This window comes from Prionailurus bengalensis, chromosome X (assembly GCF_016509475.1).
Source record: "Prionailurus bengalensis isolate Pbe53 chromosome X, Fcat_Pben_1.1_paternal_pri, whole genome shotgun sequence".
Classification (NCBI taxonomy): Eukaryota; Metazoa; Chordata; class Mammalia; order Carnivora; family Felidae; genus Prionailurus; species Prionailurus bengalensis.
In genome coordinates, this window is record NC_057361.1 from 1,344,474 (window position 1) to 1,364,885 (window position 20,412).

Consider the following 20,412-nt stretch of genomic DNA (forward strand, 5'->3'; position numbering starts at 1 on the left):
GGAACGTGCTTGCTCGGGCGCGTGTGGTTGCAAGAAGACAGAACACAGGGAAGCATGGCTCCTGCCAGCTACAAGCACTAGCAAATGGGAGTAGGGGTGGGGTGGGCATGCTTCTGGATCAAAGCCCTTCCAGGGGAGGTCTACACACGGGTGCCACCCTGGGAACCGTTTGTTACCGGGTCAGCCATAAGGCACACCGCGACACCGACAACAGCATTTAGAAAACTAAATCATTGAGAGTCATTTTACGTGTGCTGAATCCAATGATTTCTAAAAAGGCAACCTTGGAAGTTACCATTTTGCCTGGTTTTAACTTTTATTTTTCTAGTAATTCACGTCTGTCCTATCTACATCGCTATGAATCCGTGACAGCTTTGGGAAAAGGGCGTTTTGCCACAGACGGTTCAGAAGTGCTGTTCTAGAACACAGCGCCATCTGGCTAGGCATTCCTGACACACCGTTCTAATTTTCCGCTAACATATTCACGAGGATATATTTTTTTTAAAGGGGGAAGCCCCTACTGCTTCCGATAACGGGAACCGACAATAACAGGGTTGGTAGACAGACACGCTCAGCTTCCAGAAGCAGAGCAACGGTACGAATCTTGGCAAAGTCGGAAGATGCTTCCTCCCCACTCCCGGGAGAAGAGGGTTCCTAACCAGCGGCAAACGTGAGCGCCCCCTTTCTGCCGCGAGAACGTTGCCTCGTGAGGTGCCCCAAGGATCGAGTGGGGGATCATGGGGGCTGCCACTGTGCAGAGAACATGAGCCCCCAAATCAAACCCCCACAGCTGCAGAGGGCAGGGCAGTCCCTGTGGACCAGAAGTCTCCACAGGGCCGATCCCTGATGGTGATAACGTGCCAGGCAATTTGCAGGGCGTGGGCTTCTGGAAGAGGAGAAGCCCCAGGGATGAGCTCGGGCAAGATCGGGGAATCGCATTGCTGGACGCTGAGCTGGTACGTTCACCTAAAATTTGCATCCTCTGCCCCCGCCCTCCGCAAGGTGCACTGGGAGATGGGGCGGGGGTCATTGATCCAGCAGGGCTCGGGGATGGGAGAAGGAGACACAGGTGGCATTTTCCATTTTGCCTGGAATGCCATCAGTGATGCCTTCCATTTCTTTCTTTATATTTATTTATTTTGAGGGAGAGAGAGGGGGAGCGTGAGTGGGGAAGGGGCAGAGAGAGGGAGAGGGACATGGGACTCCATGACACCCACCGTGAGATCATGACCTGAGCTGAAATCGAGTCAGATGCTTAAGCGACTGAGCCACCCAGGCGCCCCCGACACATTCCATTTCTGGTTGGGTAAAGAGAGACGTGGAAGTTGCCACGTCTCCAGACTCTTCACTGTACCCCCAGGGACAAGAGGTAGCCTGTGTGCCCAAACAGATGACGAGAAAATACGAGGTATACCAGTCGTCCACGTCGGCAAAATGGAAGATCCAGAAAAGCCCTGGAAGGAGGCGTGAGCCTTTAGCTGGCGCTGGTCCTGATTCAAAACCAATATGGCGGCCTCCCACCGGGGCGGGGGGGGGGGGTGGAGAAAAGAGGTGAATTCTTGAATTCTTCTATACACTGATGATGGTTTTGAAAAGTGAGGATTGGGAATAAAAAGGCCAAACATTATCAAGCCGACAATCAAACACAAGCCCCATTCCTACAAGGTAGGGTTGACTCAAGACCAAAGTATCAACGGGGCCAAGGGCAGCCTTAGCTGTGGACCCCATGCTCAATCAAACACAAGCCCCATCCCTACAAGGTAGGGTTAACTCAAGACCAAAGTATCAATGGGGCCAGGGCAGCCTTAGCTGTGGACCCCATGCTCAAACACAAGCCCCATCCCTACAAGGTAGGGATAACTCAAGACCAAAGTATCAATGGGGCCAAGAGCAGCATTAGCTGTGGACCCCATGCTCAACCAAACACAAGCCCCATCCCTACAAGGTAGGGATAACTCAAGACCAAAGTATCAATGGGGCCAAGGGCAGCCTTAGCTGTGGACCCCATGCTCAACCAAACACAAGCCCCAACCCTACAAGGTAGGGATAACTCAAGACCAAAGTATCAATGGGGCCAAGAGCAGCATTAGCTGTGGACCCCATGCTCAACCAAACACAAGCCCCATCCCTACAAGGTAGGGATAACTCAAGACCAAAGTATCAATGGGGCCAAGAGCAGCATTAGCTGTGGACCCCATGCTCAACCAAACACAAGCCCCAACCCTACAAGGTAGGGATAACTCAAGACCAAAGTATCAATGGGGCCAAGAGCAGCATTAGCTGTGGACCCCATGCTCAACCAAACACAAGCCCCATCCCTACAAGGTAGGGTTAACTCAAGACCAAAGTATCAATGGGGCCAAGGGCAGCCTTAGCTATGGACCCCATGCTCAATCAAACACAAGCCCCATCCCTACAAGGTAGGGATAACTCAAGACCAAAGTATCAACGGGGTTAAGGGCAGCCTTAGCTGTGGACCCCATGCTCAAAAAGTGCAAAGCCACGTTAGTGCTGTGGCATTTGTGGCCGCGTTTTCTCCAGAAAAGCCCAGCATCGAGCTGTATCTCTCAAGAAGTCTCATACGCGTCAGGAAAACGGCCAGAATCCCAGTTGTTACGGGAGGCTTACGGGTCCGTCTTTGAGTATTTGACAGATGGACAGACAAGACGGGAAATAAGGACGCAGAGAAGGCTCTGAATAACGCACTTGACAGGGCTAAAAAACCGCAGATTTAGTAGGAGGGATGAGTCTCTCGTCATGGGGACGATTTGAGAATGAGGAGTTCGTACTCATCTCTGTTAATATGTTAAATGGGTAACAACAAGATGAAAATTTCCGGGAAATGAGCACTTTTCCCAGAAAATACTGGTTATTAAGATCCAATCAAGGAAGATGGGAGCAATCAGAGCGACCATATGAGAGCAACAGAAACGCTACAGGAGATCGAGTCGGGCACAGGGGAAGGCTGGTGACGGTGTCGAGGCAGATTCTTCCCTGCCTCAAAGGACGACGCCTTTACTGACGGACTCCGGACGCGGGCAGAGGGCTCAGTGGATTCGTTTGATGATGTGTGCGTTGTTTCGATTCGGGAACCTGAAGAGTTGGAGCCAGAAGGGGAGGGGACAAAAAGCCACAAAGCGCTTGACCCCACCGGTACCATCTACCCCCTCCCCAGGGCTGTTAGCCCTCGGGAGCGGATCGGGGTGACTTGAGGACCACCACACCCCCAAAAAGGCGGACAGGCATTGGTGGTGGGGAACGGGCTTCACTAGTGAGACTCGAGAGCTCGGACCCTGTCCCAACAGCAAACGCAGTGCCCGGGGCGGCTGGGGACCGGAAACCCCGGGGGGTGGGGGAGCAGGAGGCAGGGCGGGAGAGACAGTCAGGGAGAGACAGACCCAGAGACAGGGAGAGATAGCACTGAGAGACAGGGAGAGACAGACACGGAGACAAGGAGAGATAGCACCGAAAGACAGGCAGGGAGAGAAGGACACAGAGACAGGGAGAGACAGTCACAGAGACAGGGAGAGATAGTACCGAGAGACAGGGAGAGACAGACACAGAGACAGGGAGAGATAGCACCGAGAGACAGTCAGGGAGAGATGGACACAGAGACAGGGAGAGATAGCACCGAGAGACAGAGAGAGACAGACCCAGAGACAGGGAGAGATAGCACTGAGAGACAGTCAGGGAGAGATGGACACAGAGACAGGGAGAGATAGCACCGAGAGACAGTCAGGGAGAGATACACACAGAGACAAGGAGAGATAGAATCGAGAGATAGGGAGAGACAGACTCAGAGACAGGGAGAGATAGCACCGAGAGACAGTCAGGGAGAGACAGACACAGAGACAGGGAGAGATAGCACCGAGAGACAGTCAGGGAGAGACACACACATAAAGGGGCACTGAAAGAGAGACAGACACAGAGACAGACAAAAACAGGGAGACAGTCAGAGCGAGGCAGATAGCGATAGACAAAGATACAGGGACATAGGGAGATAGCACCAGAGAGACCATCAGGAGAGACAGACAGAGACAGAGACAGACACAGAGATCAACAGAGACAAAGAGACAGAGAGAGAGAGATAGCCAGAGAGAGGAGCTCCCTGGCACATGGGAGAAAAGTGCGTGAAGACAGGATCATGTGTATTTCCGTATTTCCTTATTTCCAGGCAGGGTGCAGGGAGGGGGGTCCCCCTCGAAAAGCAGGCTGGTTGGGCCTCAGACGTCCGTCTGGAATGAGGCCCGTGCCTCAGACGCCCGTCCCGAAGGCTTCGACCCCGTGAGGCCATGGGGTCCTACGTGGCCTCTTCAGGCGGCAGCTGGGACCATACGTGCCTGCCCAGGGCTCAGCCGCCTCTCCAGACTCACTCCCCGGCTCAGGGATGCTGGTGTTCACTGCCCAGCCTTCCTATTCAAGGTGCCCTTTCTGTCCACAAAGCCGTCTTCCGGATCGAATGTCCTCCGAGAACCAGCTGGGCTGGTCCTTCTCCAGTGGCCTCCTGTGAGAGTCCGCCCTGCAGAGCAAAACTGAGCGACACTGTGCTTTTCTTCCTCTGGACACGCCCGGCCCACCCGGCCAGCACTGCAAGGCCCTACAAATTGGACACTGAGCCGCTCAGGCACAAACTGCAGTCAGCCAGCACCCCGTAAGAAAGGCAACAAGGACATAAGTCCTGAGTTCTCGTGAGCATTGCTGTCAAAGTGCGCGCAGAAAGGGGAACGCTCATGCCCTGTTGCTGGGAATGCAGACTGCTGCAGTCAGTGAGCACAACGGTATTGAGGGCCCTCAAACAGTGAAAAGCAAAAGGGCCCTGTGATCCAGCAATGCCACCGCGGGCTACACCTCCAACGGGAGTGAGAGCAGGATGAATGGATACAGGACAGGTGGTCCCTCCACAGGACGCAGCACGGCTCAGCCTTAAAACAGAAGGGGACCCTGCCATTTGTCACAGCGTGGACAGACCATGATGCTCAGGGAGACAAGCCAGGCAGAGAAACACAAACACTGCATGATGTCACTTGTATGTGGAACCCAAAGAAGGAGGGGCGTCTGGGTGGCTCAGCTGGTTGAGCTTTCTTTCGACTGTTGACTTCGGCTCAAGTCATGATCCCGGGGTTGTGGGATCAAGCCCCGCAGTGGGCTCCTTCCGTGCTGAGTGGGGAGCCTGTTTGGGATTCTCTGTCTCTCCTTCTCTCTCTCCCTCTGCTCCTCCCCTACTTGTATTCTCTATCTGTCAGGAATGACAGGAGAGGAGAGGGGAGGGGAGGAGAGAAAAAGGAGAAGAGGAGAGAAGAGAACGGAAAAGCAAAGGAAAAGAAAAAGGAAAGGAGAAAAAAGGAAAGGAAAAGCAAAAAGAAGAAATGAAAAGAGAAGAAAACAAAAGAAAAGAAAAAACAAAAGACAAGAAAAAACAAAAGACAAGAGAAGAAAAAAGAAGTCACAGCCCCCAAAACAGAAGGGCAGATGCCAGGGGTTGTAGGAATGAGGAAGAAGCAGATGTTGGTCAAAGGACATGACGTTCCAGCTGGACATTCCCAGGCTCGAACGTACGGCTCAGTGATTATAGTTGACAGGGCTGAATGATACCCTTGAATTGACCGAGGGGGGATGTTCAGGGCGCGCACTGCACAGAGTGGCAGCCGTGTGCCACGAAGGACACGTGCATCGAATCGACTGTGGCGATCGCTTCAAAACGTGCACGTGTGTTAAATTCTCACGCCGGACGACCTCAAAGGCACGCGCACCTCCCTCCACGCCTCAGTCACAAAGGAAATCCCGTTGGGCGGCCCACAATACCCGCGTCTGTCCGTCAACATGTCAGCCGTAAACACAATTTCAGAAGCTCCAGGGAATTGCTGGGTGGCCAGAAACTGGGGGCAGACGGGACCTCGATGAACGCCCTCGGGTGCCCATGGGGCCGGCACGCAGAGTGGCGATGTGACGGGTCGGCCGGAGGTGCTCACGGGGCAGGTAGAAACAGGAAAGCGCCACCCACAGGGGATCCAGAGTGAGTAGTCGTAGGCAGGCAGGTTTTCAGGAGGGGAAGGGGATTGCGCTCAGGCTTCCCCTCGACCAGCTCAGGTCGGCGCCCGGTGAGGAGGGAGGGCGGTTACCTGGGTGTAGACAGGAGCTGAACGGCTTGAGCCCAGAGAGCACACATGCACATCGCTGTCCGGGACCCTCCTCCCTGTGGCCGGGGTGACCCTGCGAGCAGCCGTCCGCACGAGATCGCCGGCTGCTGCGTCACCGGCTGGAAACTACTGCTGCTCGTCGCGTCCCAGGTCCTCAGAGGGGACGTCTGGGTGGAGGCGAGCTGGGCCCTCAGCGCGGGGCCTCGCGAGGCCGAAACCGGGTGGGGTGGGGCTGGGGTCTCCCCTGCAGCTTCACGTCCTGTCCCCGCCTTCTTCAGGGCCTGTGACATTCCGCCCTTGCACGTGGCAGGGGTTCCTTGCACTAGGACGCACGTCCTCTTTCCTCCCTCCCTCCCTCCTTCCTTCCTTCCTCCCTCCCTTCCTTCCTTCCTCCCTCCCTCCATCTTTCCTTCCTTCCTCCCTTCTGTCCTTCCATCCACCATGCCTATCCTTTCTTCCATCCACCATGTCTGTCTTTCCTTCCTTCATCCCTCCCTCCCTCTCAACAACCTTCCTTCCATCATATCCTTCTATCCTTCTGTCCTTCCTTCCTTCCTTCCTTCCTTCTTCTCATTCCTTGTCTTAAACAAGCTCCCCAAAACACCCAGACTCTGAAAATCTCTAAATGAGCCGATTACCATATTAACCAAGTTTTCAGACGTAGGCGACGTCATGAAATGCTCTAAATAACTCAGGATTGCACAACTTCTTTGGGTGCCGTGGGGTACTCCAGAATTCACCACCTCCATAAATACCACCCCGGTTTCTCATGGTTCCAGTTTTTGACATTCGCCAGGCTTCTTTCGCAAAAACAGAAGCAGAGGATCCTTTCTGTAGCAGGTCTCAGTTTTTTGTTTCGTCTTGTTTTGCTTCTTGCTTTGGGCTCGAGTCCGCACACGCCACGCAGAGAAGGCAGCCACGGAGGCACCTGGTGCTCGGTGTTGACTTTATGAATATTTCATGAGCGAGGCTGTGTTGAGTGAGCACTGCCTGCGGATTCATTGTCCCTGGGGCGCCTATGCATCCCGTCAAGGGGAGGATGGAACCATCGTATCATCTGCCCCTCGTGGAAGTGACCGCGCTTCTCATCCTGAGCCCAGCGCTCCCCGTGGCATCTGTCACCAGCCCCCCCGGGGGCCTGACGATCCGATCTGGAATGAGACGCCAGCATCTGCGAGGTAATGACCGCCATTCTCCTGGGCGCCACACCGATTTTCCGCATCATTTGCCTCCCGTGCTCGTCAAGAACACATTGAGATGTGACAGAACCTGTTTAAAAACGCTCTTCAACCTTCCCGCAGAGCAGGGACCAGCAAGAGAGACCGGATTCCGTGCACATCGCTCGAAGGAGGAGACATGCCCGCCGACCGCTGTCTGGACAAGGAGATTGTGCCCTGCGCTGAAGTCGGATGTTGAACCCACCGAGCCACCGAGGTGTCCCATGAAGTTTATTTATTTATTTTTTTTTAATTTTTTTTTTCAACGTTTATTTATTTTTGGGACAGAGAGAGACAGAGCATGAACGGGGGAGGGGCAGAGAGAGAGGGAGGCACAGAATCGGAAACAGGCTCCAGGCTCCGAGCCATCAGCCCAGAGCCCAACGCGGGGCTCGAACTCACGGACCGCGAGATCGTGACCTGGCTGAAGTCGGACGCTTAACCGACTGCGCCACCCAGGCGCCCCTGTTTATTTTTGAGAGAGACAGAGACAGAATGTGAGCGGGTTACGGGCAGACAGAGAGGGAGACACAGAATCCGAATGAGGATACAGGCTCCAAGCCGTCAGCACAGAGCCCGACGCGGGGCTCGAACCCGCGAACCACGAGATCATGACCTGACCCAAAGTTGGTCCATTAACCAACGGAGCCACCCAGGAGCCCCGTACAATCCAGTTTTATTTTTGTAGTGAGGTATAACTGACACCCACAATTATGTGAGTTTCAGGTGTACATCATTGTTATTTTTTTATTAAAAATTTGTTTAATGTTTATTTTTTGCAGAGAGAGAGAGACAGAGCATGAGCAGGGGAAGGGCAGAGAGAGAGGGAGACACAGAATCCGAAGGAGGATCCAGGCTCCCAGCTGTCAGCACAGAGCCCGACGCGGGGCTTGAACCCACAAACCGTGAGATCATGACCTGAGCCCAAGTCGGAAGCTTAACCAACTGAGCCCCCCAGGTGCTCCAGAACCCTTTTAAATGTAGAGTCACAGATATCTGCAAAACCAAAGGCTGTCTATATTATTACATATTATACATAACTTATATATGTTATATTTATGTGTATTTGTATAGCATGTTCATTATGCTATTATGTTATAGATAATATATGTTATGTATCATATAAACGTATGAAATAAATAGTATGTAAATAAAATAAATACCTACGATACATGTATAATAATATAGTATTATATAATGTATATTACATAGCATAAGATATGTTACATATTATTATATTTTATGTCATGTTTTTATATATAACACAGGTATAGAGAGTCAATAATAGACAAATGGAGGTCATCTTTGTGCTTTTAGAAACATTTCAAATAGCAGAGAAAAAGACGACAAAACCTGTCAATGCATTGAAACAAGTCCACCATCTGCCTCAAATGAACCGTTAGTTGGAGACGCCAGGGTAATGAACCCTGCAAATCGATCTCACCTCCAGCCACCGGCCTGGAATGACGCACATTTCGAAAGATGGACAGACGGCTGGACACAGAGCGACAGACGCACACACACGGAGGGGCGAAGGGCATTGTCTCCTTTCTTAGTCTCAGACCCAAACAGCCAGCTGCACGCACCACCCTTAAAAAATATTACCCGTTAACAGAAAAAGAGACTCCCGATGAACGTTTCAGAAATTAACGTCGACTGAGTCCTTATTTCGTGAGACTCTGCCAGTGTTGTTAAGGTGCAGAATTAAAACGTTTGCGTTTGTCATAATATTTGACTCCATCCATTCCACTCGGTTTTGTTCTCTTTTGTTCCTGAGATTGTTGTCTTCTTTCCACCTCCAGCCTATCTGAATGGCGTTTTTCTCACCAATTTAGAGATACACGAAAGGTAATGATTTCAGCAATAACGTTCTTCAGAGGAGGATGCTGTTTGGATTTCCCGTTGTACGAGTTTGCTTGGTTGCTGGTAACAGCATTGTGCACGGGGTGGTTTACATCAGACACATTTATTTCTCCTGGTTCTGGAGGCTGGGAATCTGAGATGCCGGCAGGGCTGAGGCTGGGAGTCTGAGATCCAGGCGGGGCTGAGGCTGGGAGTCTGAGATCCAGGCGGGGCTGAGGTTGGGGTTCTGAGATCCAGGCAGGGCCGAGGCTGGGAGTCTGAGATCCAGGGAGGGCTGAGGCTGGGAGTCTGAGATCCAGGCAGGGGTGAGGTTAGGAGTCTGAGATCCAGGCAGGGCTGAGGGTGGGGGGTCTGAGATCCAGGCAGGGCTGAGTCTGGGAATCTGAGATCCAGGCAGGGCCGAGGCTGGGGGTCCAAGGTCCAGGCAGGGCCAAGGCTCGGGGTTTGAGGTCCAGGCAGGGCAGAGGCTGGGAGTCTGAGATCCAGGCAGGGTCGAGGGTGGGGGTCTGAGGTCCAGGCAGGGCCGAAGCTGGGAGTTGGAGTCAGGCAGGGCTAGAGGCTCGGAGTATGAGATCCAGGCAGGCTGAGGCTAGGAGTCCGAGATCCAGGCAGGGCTGAGGTTGGAGGTCTGAGATCCAGGCAGGGCTGAGGCTGGGGGTCTGAGATCCAGGCAGGTCTGAGCCTGGGAGTTTGAGATCCAGGCAGGGCTGAGGCTGGGAGTCAGAGGTCTAGGAGGGGCCCAGGCTGGGGGTCTGAGGTCCAGGCAGGTCTGAGTCTGGGAATCTGAGATCCAGGCAGAGCCGAGGCTGGGAGTCTGAGATGCAGGCAGGGCTAGAGGCTCGGAGTATGGAATCCAGGCAGGCTGAGGCTGGGAGTCTGAGGTCCAGGCAAGGCCAAGGGTGGGGGTCTAATATCCAAGCAGGGCCAAGGCTCGGGGTCTGAGGTCCAGGCAGGCCAGAGGCTGGGAGTTGGATCCAAGCAGGGCTGATCCTGTGGTCTGAGATCCAGGCAGGGCCAAAGCCAGGAACCCTGGCTGGTCCGGGAGTTTGAGGTCTAGGCTGGGCCGAGGCTGGGGGTCTGAGATCCAGGCAGAGCTGAGGCTGGGAGGCTGAGGTCCAGGACGGGCTGAGCTTGGGGGTCTGAGATCCAGGCAGACCCGAGGCTACGGGTCTGAGGTCCAGAAGGGACTGAGTCTTGGGGTCTGAGGTCCATGCAGGGCTGAGTCTGTGGGTCTGAGGTCCAGGCAGGGTTGAGGCTGGGAGTCTGAGATCCAGGAGGGGCTGAGGCTAGGGGTCTGAGGTCCAGGAGGGGCTGAGGCTGGGGGTCTGAGATCCAGGCAGGGCCCAGGGTGGGAGACTGAGATCCAGGCAGGGCCGAGGCTGGGGGTCTGAGATCCAGGCAGGACTGAGGCTGTGGGTCTGAGGTCCAGGAGGGGCTGAGGCTGGGAGGTTGAGATCCAGGCAGGGTTGAGTCTGGGAATCTGAGATCCAGGCAGGGCCAAGGCGGGGGTCTGAGATCCAGGCAGTGCTGAGGCAGGGGGTCTGAGATGCAGGCAGGGCTGAGGCTGGGAGTGTGAGATGCAGGCAGGGCCGAGGCTGGGAATCTGAGATCCAGGCATGGCTGACGCTGGGGGTCTGAGGTCCAGGCAGGGCCGAGATCGTGGGTCTGAGATGCAGGCAGGGCTGAGGCTGGGAGTGTGAGATGCAGGCAGGGCCAAGGCTGGGAATCTGAGATCCAGGCAGGGCTGAGGCTGGGAATCTGAGATCCAGGCAGGGTTGAGTCTGGGAATCTGAGATCCAGTCAGGGCCAAGGCGGGGGTCTGAGATCCAGGCAGTGCTGAGGCAGGGGGTCTGAGATGCAGGCAGGGCTGAGGCTGGGGGTCTGAGTCCAGGCAGGGTTGAGTCTGGGAGTCTGAGATCCAGGCAGGGCCGAGATCGTGGGTCTGAGATGCAGGCAGGGCTGAGGCTGGGAGTGTGAGATGCAGGCAGGGCTGAGGCTGGGAATCTGAGATACAGGCAGGGTTGAGTCTGGGAATCTGAGATCCAGGCAGGGCCGAGATCATGGGTCTGAGATCCAGGCAGGGCTAGAGGCTCGGAGTATGAGATCCAGGCAGGCCGAGGCTGGGGGTCTGAGATCCAGGCATGGCTGAGGCTGCTGGTCTGAGGTCCAGGCAGGGCTGAGCATTGGACTCTGAACTCCAGGAAGGCTGAGGCTGGGAATCTGAGGTCCAGGAGGGGTGAGGCTGGGCCTCTGACCTCCAGGATGGGTGAGGCTGGGGGTCTGATATCCAGGCAGGGCTAAGGCTGGGGGTCTGAGATCCAGGCAGGGCTAGAGGCTCAGAGTATGAGATCCAGGCAGGCCGAGGCTGGGGGTCTGAGATCCAGGCATGGCTGAGGCTGCTGGTCTGAGGTCCAGGCAGGGCTGAGCATTGGACTCTGAACTCCAGGAAGGCTGAGGCTGGGAATCTGAGGTCCAGGAGGGGTGAGGCTGGGCCTCTGACCTCCAGGACGGGTGAGGCTGGGGGTCTGAGATCCAGGCAGGGCTGAGACAGGGAGTCTGAGATGCAGGCAGGGCTGAGGCTGGGTCCTCCTGAGGCCTCTCTCCTTCGCGTGCAGACCCCAAGTTCTCCTGTGTCCTCACGTGGTCGTCTCTCTGGCTTATGTGTGTCCTAATCTCTTCTTCCTATAAGGACCCAGTTCTATGGGATCAGGGCCAACCTAAGTGACCTCAGTTTACCTTAATTTGTGCTTTTAAACCCCAATATCCCAATGCAGACCCATTCTGAGATCCTGGAGGTTAGGGGGTCCTACCCATGAATTCTGGAGACACAGTTCGACCCAGAATCCCTGTGGATGGTGAGACCCAGGCTGGCTGTGCTGAATGACCCTCACCTTTGGGCTCTTCCATCCCTGTGGTGGAAGGTTAGTCATCCTTGAGCAGCGTGAGCATGTCTGGGCAGGGTGACTAGGGAAGCCAGTGGCCTCCAAAAAGGTGGTGCTTCCCGGACCCCACAGGCCACCAACATGGCTTTGTGAACACGTTGATGGAACTGCTAAGGAAACACGGTCGCCCTCCCTCGCCCGCACAAAATGGTTCCTGTCTCCCTCCCACTGCAAGAGGGAGAAATTCCAACATTCACCATGAGAACCAGATGGGGCTTGTGAACAGGGCAGCCCCCTCCCTCCACCGGGACCAGACTGGGTCCCAGGGACTGCACATCCTCAAGCTTGTCCACACTCAGACCCCAGAAGGTCGTCCATTGTCCTGCAAGCGTTCCCAGCCGTGCCTAAGAGGTTCCTCATCTCAGTCACTGGAGACACGTAAATGTGAACAGGGTAGAATGGCCATCAGGAGACTGTGCCCCAACCTGATGCAAGAAGACGCCACAGAGGGTCCCAAATGCACATAAGCACATCCAGACACATGTCCCCTGAAGGATGCGCTCTGTCTCCAGGGGGCAGAAGAGCCCCATCACTCACTGTCTTGGGAGCGTGACTGCCTCCGTCCTATTCCACGTCCCATGCACTTGTTGGTTGGGCAACTCCCAGTAGGTCCCTCAATCCCTTCGAGCCATGGGGTTGTCTCCGTGTGTTGGGGCTGCCGTGACAAAGTACCACAAACCACACGGCTTGCAGATGAGAAGGCTGGAGGCCCGGGATGAGGCTGCGTGGGTGGCTGGAGTCCAGAGAGAGCGGTTGTCTTGGCTCGTCCATGGCCGCCATCTTGTTTTGTCCTCCAATGGCGGAGAGAGAGAGAAATAGCTCTCTGGTGTCCTCTCCTATAAAGACTCCAATCCCATCATGGGGATTCCATCATCTTATGACCTCGGGAAACCCTAGTTACTTCCCAAGGGCCCATCTCCTAACACCAACACATTTGGAGTTAGGCTTCCACATGTGAATTTTGGAGGGACAAACATTGACTCTCCCAGGCAGAGCGCAGTAACATCTTCCTTTTTTTAGGGCTCACGTGCGCTGTGAATATACCACCGAATGCCGACCAAGAACTCAGGGCAGCGTCGTCAATGTAGCTCAGCGCCCCGAAGTGTCAGCCGCGACGCGAAACCTCATTGTCATCACCCGGAAGTCCCTTTGGCAATCCCAGCGTGGGAGTGCTGGAATCAGTCCAAGCACCTACTGTCGTCAGCATTTCCACCACTGGGTCACCAGCCTAGGCTTCGGTGTGTGCAGTTTCCGGCCACGCCGTGTCCACATCGGGTCTCGTGTCTGCTCCGCCGGGTCCAGCTGACACAGCACGGAAGCTATCGAGTGTGTTTTTAAACCTCTGTGCTCCCAAGCTGCAGGGCTAAGTAATGCTGTGGGTACCAAGCGCTCGAAAGTGCTGACCATCGGCTTCTTGCCTTTCTGGGTCACGGATCTCTCCAGCCGGACGCCATATGCAGACTCGCCGTGGGTTGCTTCTCGCGTTCATCCTATTTATCTTTAGCATCTGCTTCTGTACAAGTTTCTAATTTAAAGCTAATGATGATCCGTGACGGGTCCTCACCGTGACAGACGCTGACTCTGTAAGTACCGCCCGCCACATCCAGCCACGGGGTTGACGTTCAGGTGTATGTGAGGAAAAAAAACCAACAGCCAGAATCCACGTTTGGATGGGTTTATGGGTGAACAAATCATATCGAGATGGATTTTCAGGCTCCCCATCTTTAGATGGTGTCATGAGGGACCGCCCACGGATGCTGTGTCCCCAAGGAGCGCTCTGTTTCCATGACCTCCGGGTGGTGACTGCAGAGTGTGAGTCATCTGAAAGGTGGCAATCTGCAAGGTGGAGGAGGACTTCCATTCAGGGATACCAAGCGTGACACGTTCTCCCCTTCCTGTCCCTCACTCTCTAATAATGAAACCGAACAGGGATGCCTGTGTTCCCGCAACAGGGGTGTATGGCACCCTACATTTATGCCAGGTGAGTGTGTGAGGCTCACACGTTGAGGAACCAGAGGTCACTTCTCGGAAGACATGCCTACGGGTCACAGTTTCCATGAAGCTCCGGGTCGCCTGGCCGAGAGCCATATTGGTTTTTCTCCGATCTCTTGTCCCAGCAGCACTGAGGCAGGTCTGAGTTTCCAAAGATGAACGGATGGTCAACAAGATGGTGGTGGGGACAGTAGAGCCGCGGGACCCCAAGAAGACAGTGGTGGGGACAGCAAAGCCAGGGAAGTCTAGTTCAGATCGAAACCATGAGCCCTGGTTGTGGGATCTGGCTGTGAACTCCTTGCTCAGCTCTCCCTGGCCACAAACAATGACCTGGATGGACAGGAGGATACAGGTATACCCTTTCAACCGCTGGAAGATGAACTGGGGGTGGAGAATTTACTGACAGTTATGATCAGCCCAGCCTACCTTGAGTGCCACGTCTACTGATGGGACCACTTGAAATGTAACCCTAGGAAGTAAGAGACAATCCTGTCATAGCATTGTTCTGTTGTTATATACGCTGGCTCCCATTCTGGGCACTTAACCCTTTCAATGACGTTAATATGACTTTCAAATCCTAGACCCCAAGGGAGCTGCCTTTGGGATTTTGTTTTATTTTCCTGGGCTCCCTTTCACATCATCCACCAAGCACATGCCTCATGGCCACCTTAGACCGAAAACATCCTCGGTACTCTAAGGACCACACGGCCACCCGCTCTCAGTGCCTGCTGTCACAGAGAAAGCATTGTCCTTCATAATGATGACACATCAAGCCACAGTGGATACGGAAGGCAGAATGATCCATGGGCAGGAGGTGATCCACACACCATGAGCTAAGGGGGCGCCATTTTGATTGTGGACGTGTGGACTTGAAAGTCAACAAAGAGAAAGAAAAATGGGAACACCGTTGGTGTGAACGACAGGGAGGAGGAAAGGACAAGGTATGGGGCATCCTGAATGTCTGTAAAATGTCCGCCATCTACGGAGGAGGCAGAAAAGTTCTGCCAAAGGGACCCCAAGGTGAGGATGGAGGGGTCAATGGGGTCAGAAGATGGGAGGGGGGGCGCTCAGGAGCTGTCCAGTCATGGATTGGGAGCCAGGCTTCTCCACTTGGAAGCAGGGCCCCTTCATCTGGTTTTCTCATCCCCAAAACAGAGCCAAGAATAGTACCTACCACTGGAATGTTCTAGAAGGAAGGCGTGCAAAATTCTTAGCATAACGTGTGCTCAGTAACTCCTTCCTTCACTCTGAAATTCCTGTTTTTGTTAGAAGGATGGATGGTCAGGGGAGGTGAGGAAGCAGACATCGGGACAGGCAGGCAGAGAGGAAAAGAAGAGAGTGACCGATCAAAGGCATCCATCGTGACGCCCCAGGGAGCGAGGCGCTCACACGAAAGGAAAGGCACTGCGTGAAAATTAGTCCGGAGAAATGTATCAGGAGGGAGGGAGATAGGTAAGGGCAGGACAGCACTGTAGCGGTATTTTCACAGCGCTTTTAAAATCGGGCTAATTAGCCGCCCCGTATTAGCCAGAACTCTGGGTCAACAGACGATGGCAAACACTTGGAGCCTCACTCGTGCTCAGAGAAGAAACAGCCAGACCGCGTGCGTGTGGAATGCAATTTGCGTTTGCCCACCGTCTGTTTGTCTGTGGGATACGACCGCCACTTGGTGACAGCCTGTCCTGGTGTAGCCCCCATCATCCCAAACACACCCCAGACCCCAGCTGTCCTGCCTGGACCGTCAGCGGAAATTGGGATTTAAGAAGACTCTTTGTAAGAACTCATTTCTTTGACGTTACTTCGTTCGCTTACTCCGGCGACATATTTGTATGGAATTCAGCTCATTCGCATTTCATTTTGTAGTCGCATCTGTGCTGACCCCAGAGCCACCTAAATGTTCTGTTCTTGTCATTTTCACATTTGTCGTTTCCTCAGGTGACGTCACCAAAGAGAGTCCCTGCACTCGGTCTGAGTCCCACGGCCCGCGGTGTTTTCAACATTGTGCTGAGTTCTTGTTTTGTTCTGTTCATTTAAAGTGACGTCTTCTCGGCCGCCTTAGACGCTTGTCCTGAAGCTCGCTTGGTCGGAGGGTTTCATCTGGAGGCACCGAGTCCTCGCCACGGTCCCCTTGCTCTGACATCCCCTGGGGATTTTCTTGATAAAACGCATTTTGTTGTGGATACTGCACCCTGATGATGCCAGACATGTGCGGTAACATTTATGAGGCAACAAGGTTAATTGCCTTCCAGCAGACAAAAACAAACAAACAAACAAACAACAACAACAACAACAAAAACACAAAAAGCACGAGTAAGGAGGGGACTCTGTTTTCTCTTGTCCCCATTTTGTCACAGTGTCTGGGGACTGGGTTCAGATCAGCTTTTTTTTTTTTTTTCTTATTAATTTATACAGTTCCAGATATGGCTCCCATACCGAGCACGGTCACTGGACATTCTGTTCTCCCTGTACACATATGGACGATGCAGCCTGGTGGTTTTGAAACCGTGGGGTACCCGGAGTCACCTTGAGGGAGGGCGGGAACAGGTGCAGGCGGGGGGATTCACGTCTGCAGTTCCTGGCCCCACGCGAGTCTGGGGTGCAGCGAGTCTGGGTGCCCTTCCTTGTGACTCTCGTCGGGATCCGAAGTGACTCAGCTCGGCTCAGGAATGACGGGATGCTTGTAAGAAGCTGCAGTTTCTTCTTGCAGAGCAAGAAGTGACACATCACAGGGGTCACCGGCTCGGGGAGGCTCCCAGTGGGTTTGGACTAAGGCTGGAGGCGGTCCTGGGCAAAAGAAGGGAACCCGTGCAAACACAGAGGAGGTGTGTGTTCCCCGGACTGTCCCCCCATGCACTCAGTCTGAGTTAATACCGGAAGGTGCCAGGAAGTCCACACTGAACGGTGGGGAGCCTTTAAAACTGGGATGTGGGTACATCCGTCCACGGGGAAGGGAGCAAAACGGGGCTGAAAACCGTTTTCATTATGAAAACCAGAATGAACATTCACTCTGCAAAATCTCCCAATGGGTACAGCCTCCCACGTCCCCTCTCCCCACCGACCCCACGCTTTTGACTGATTAACCTGGTAACGGGTTGAAATGTGTCCCTAAAAGGACACGTGCGGCTTCTAAATGTTCTGGATTCTGGCATCTTGAGATCTGGGGTCAGTGCTGAGCTTGCAGGGACGGCTCCTCCTGGGGGGTAGCCAAGTCCCAGAGACGGCACGTGCCTCAGCTTTTGGATGCGAGCAAGGAATCCGCAGCCTAGACCCCAACCCCGATTTCCGTGGGGCTCCCGGTCTCCGAGCCACCCCTGTGCACCTGCCTTGCGCTCCCAGGGCAGGTGCCAGGCAGCTCAGGAAGCCGCGATGCCCTGGGGGGCCAACAGGACCGTTCACGCTGGCCAAGCTGGAGCCCGCAGCGCCCTGCATCACGGCTGCGGACCCCACGACCTCGTCGCGTTTGCCACAACTTGTGCGGCGACAGCAGACTTGGAGCAGAGGCTCACGCTTTCGTTTCTGGGTTAACGTGATGTGGTCGTCGTGGGTGCCCTGACCGTGTAGGAAGCAAACCGAGCAAGAAGCAGATCTCCGGACGCAGAGTATTTTGCCCTGGCGTGCCCAGCTCAGCCTCCAAGGCTGTATTTATGTCACTATTGATTAGCCGGGAGACAGGAGACCTCGTGTCCCCCGCCTGTCACAGGAGCTCAGAGTCTTCGGGGAGCAGGTGCACCCGGGCGGGACAAGCCTTGAGGTTCTCCCCGCCCCCCCCACCCCGAGCCCTGTGCCCTCCGCGCGGGCTCCACGTCTGGTGGGAGCCACAGGATGTGGCTCATCATCTGCCTTACGCTGAGGGACACCCGCGTGGGCATTGCAAGCTCACTCCTGCGGGCACTGCGGGCTGGTCCGAGCTCCCCAGCCCCTGTGATGCTCTGGGCACAGCTTGGAAAGTCAGAGACTGGGTGCTGTTCGTTCACGGTTTGCATGAGGGCCAAGCTCACGGCACAGAGACCGGGCACGACGGGAGTATGCCCCCAGCCCTGCCCTGCGGCCGTGTCCCCACATTGCCAGTGGAGCGACGGGGCTCTGTTCTTGTGCCTTGTCCCCCGGAGCACGATGGGTCCTGCCACTGTCTGGGATTAAAGACGCTGGGACTGGGGGTTTTCAATGGTCCTGGGTCAAGCGGCATCGCCCCCCCCCCCGCCCTGATATGTAGACACCTGTCACTGATTGCCCCCTGGCCTTGTTCCCTTCGCAGCCCCCTGCCCTCCCTGCACACATGCTTCTGCTCTCAGGGTCTTGCCCACTGGATTCCGGGGCTCCATCCCAACTGTGGGTGTCCCTCTCAAGCCGCACAAGAGCACTCCTGGCCATCCCACGATCGGAGCGAGAATCACAGAATTCGACCCAGGTACCACCTGCTGGACCGTCCACGTCCCCGGGCCACGGCCCCAGAGACCCTCCTCTCTCTCGGCCACCAGTGCCTTGGCTCGGATCTGCTCACTGGTCGTCACCTTTATGCTGACCTTCTTAAATCTTTTCTGTACTTTCTGCCTTGACCTCTGCGATCAGCTGATAAGGACTCTCATACGTACGGCCACCATGAAACCCCTTCCATCTGTGAATGTGGCCTCCTATGGTAGTTAATGCTTTTGCTAAAACTTTTGTGACCGTGTTATAGGTCTTGAGACAAGGAGATCATCCCAGATTATCCAGGTGGGTCCTAAATATCATCACGACTGTACATGCAAGGGAAGAACCAGGAGGGGGACACGATACAGAAGAGAACCCACATGAAGGCGGAGAAAGAGACGGGAGGGACGTGGCCACGAGCCCAGGGACGCCTGGAGCCTCAGAAGCTGGAAGAGGAAGGAAGGACCCTCCCCTGGAGCCTCTGGAGGGAGCACAGCCCTGACTGGACTTCAGTGGTCCTGCTCCTCCTGGGTCTCAGCGGCCCTGCCCTGCCTGGATCTCAGTGGCCCTTCCCCTCCTGGATCTCAGCTGCCCTGCCCTGCCCTGCTTGGATCTCAGTGGTCCTGCCCTGCCTGGGTCTCAGTGGCCCTGCCCTGCCTGGATCTCAGTGGCCCTTCCCCTCCTGGATCTCAGCTGCCCTGCCCTGCCCTGCTTGGATCTCAGTGGTCCTGCCCTGCCTGGGTCTCAGTGGCCCTGCCCTGCCTGGATCTCAGTGGCCCTTCCCCTCCTGGATCTCAGCTGCCCTGCCCTGCCCTGCTTGGATCTCAGTGGTCCTGCCCTGCCTGGGTCTCAGTGGCCCTGCCCTGCCTGGATCTCAGTGGCCCTTCCCCTCCTGGATCTCAGCTGCCCTGCCCTGCCCGGCCTGGATCTCAGTGGCCCCGCCCCTCCTGGATCTCAGCGGCCCTGCCCTGTCTGGATCTCAGGGGCCCTGCCCTGCCTGGATCTCAGCAGCCCTGCCCTGCCTGGGTCTCAGCGGCCCTGCCTTGCCTGGGTCTCAGAAGCCCTGACCCTCCTGGATCTCAGCAGCCCTGCCCTGCTTGGATCTCAGCAGCCCTGCCCTGGCTGGATCTCAGGGGTCCTGCCCTGCCTGGATCTCAGTGGCCCTGCCCCTCCTGGGTCTTAGTGGTCCTTCCCTGACTGGATCTCAGGGGTCCTGCCCCTCCTGGGTCTCAGCAGCCCTGCCCTGCCTGGATCTCAGTGGCCCTGCCCTGTCTGGGTCTCAGCGGTCCTGCCCTGCCTGGATCTCAGTGGCTCTGCCTGGATCTCAGCAGCCCTGACCCTCTTGGATCTCAGTGGCCTGCCCTGCCTGGATCTCAGAGACCCTGCCCTGCTGGATCTCAGCGGCCCTGCCCTGCCTGGGTTTCAGCGACCCTGACCCTCCTGGATCTCAGTGGTCCTGCCCCCCCCCCGGATCTCAGTGGCCCTGCCCTGCCTGGATGTCAGTGGCCCTGCCCTGCCTGGGTCTCAGCAGCCCTGCCGTGTCTGGATCTCAGTGGCCCTGCCCCGCCTGGGTCTCAGTGTTTCTGCCCCTCCTGGATCTCAGTGGCCCTGCCCTGCCTGGATTCCTGCTTGGATCTCAGCAGCCCTGCCCTGTCTGGATCTCAGGGGACCTGCTTGGATCTCAGCCATCCTGTTCCTCCTGATTCTTAGTGGCCCTGTCCTGTCTGGATCTCAGCAGCCCTGCCCGCACCTGGATCCCAGCAGCCCTCCCTGCCCGGATATCAGAATTCTGGTCTCCAGAGCTGGAACAGGATGAATTCCTGTGGGTTAAGGCACCAACACAGGACGCTA

At 55.5% G+C, this 20,412-nt stretch overlaps 1 protein-coding gene across 2 annotated transcripts in view; it reads right to left on the bottom strand.

Annotated features, from left to right (window-relative positions):
* The window catches only part of DHRSX (dehydrogenase/reductase X-linked), a 160,301-nt gene that overhangs the window by 54,804 nt on the left and 85,085 nt on the right, over positions 1 to 20,412 (bottom strand). The window lies entirely within an intron of this gene.